Below are 1,441 nucleotides of genomic sequence, written 5' to 3' on the forward strand. Positions count from 1 at the left end.
ATGGGTGTCAGGGACCAAACTCAGGTCCTCAGGCTTGCACAGCACTGTACCTAGTGGACCACCCCCAGTCCCACCCCACTCCCCACCTTTCCCCGCCCCACCCCACCACTACAGGACATGTCTTGCCTTCAGTTTGCTTTTCCTGGCAATGCCTTTGCATTTCTCTTACAAAACCGCCTGTGTTCCGCCGCCCTCTCCTCCTGGGAGTTCTGCTATTATTGAACCGAACAGTCCTGGGAGCCACAGTGGTTGAGAGGACTTGGAAGCCACCCGAGAATGGAGAGAAGCCATTGGTCAGTTTCCGACCCCGCCCACCTCATCTACGCAGCATTTGCGGAGTACAGCCTGGGGACTGCATCACCATCACGTCACCAGCCCCTCCTAACATCGAGACATTTTTACAGACGTGGGAGCTTTCTGCCAACATCTCTCATCCTTGCATCCTCACAGAATTCTTACAACACAGGCACACTGCTCAGGAAACACACTGAAGTGACGTCACCAAGGTCCTGCACGCTGAAGTGTGAAACCGACTTCGGACACGGGCTTCAGCACGCCCCGCCCGCCCCGTCGGGTAAAATGCCTATGACACGACAGGGCCGTAGTGAACACTCCCCGGTCTCATAGTCATTTTCCCAAAATTAGTCACTGCGCACCTACTATGTGACAAGGGCCCCTGAGGACCAGAAGGCTGGGGAGGGGAGGGCAGAGCAGGGATGGAGGGAAGGAAGGAGGGAGAGAGGGAAGGAAGGAGGGAGGGGAGGGAAGGAGGGAGAAAGGGGGAAGGGAGGGAAGGAGGGAGAGGTGAAACGTCCTCCGCGGTTGTCCACACAGGCAGCCAGACTGACGGGAGAGCGGACAGTCCCGCTTCTCGCCGCCGCCACCAGAGGGCGCTGCGCTACCCGTGTGCACGGCCACCAATCTACAGGACCACCAGTCTGCACGGCCACCCCGTGTGCACGGCCACCCCGTGTGCATGGTCACCCCGTGTGCACGGCCACCGGTCTGCACGGACCCCCCGTCTACACAGCCAACCCGTGTGCACGGCCACCGGTCTGCACGGCCACCCCGTGTGCACGGCCACCGGTCTGCACGGTCACCCCGTGTGCACGGTCACCCCGTGTGCACAGCCACCCCGCCACCGCCGAGCCCGGCGCCCTGGGCGCCCGCAGAGGTCAAGGGCAGCGCCTGCCAGCCCCGGGGCCCTGGGGACCGGACGAGGGCAGAGGGCCTCTCAAGGAGACGGCGTCCTCGGGCTCCCGGGCCGGAGCTCCCTCGGGCCGGGCCCGCGCTCGCTGGGGACGGCCCATTTCCGGTCCCGCCGGCGGAAGCGGCGCCGCGTCCAATCCGGGCCCTCCGGGCGCGCGCGGCCCCGCCTCCCCCAGGCTCGCCCGGTCGGGGGGCGCCCCGCGGGCTGTCCGGCGCGTGCGCGCTGCGGGGC

This window comes from Peromyscus maniculatus, chromosome 20 (genome assembly GCF_049852395.1).
Source record: "Peromyscus maniculatus bairdii isolate BWxNUB_F1_BW_parent chromosome 20, HU_Pman_BW_mat_3.1, whole genome shotgun sequence".
Taxonomy (NCBI): domain Eukaryota; kingdom Metazoa; phylum Chordata; class Mammalia; order Rodentia; family Cricetidae; genus Peromyscus; species Peromyscus maniculatus.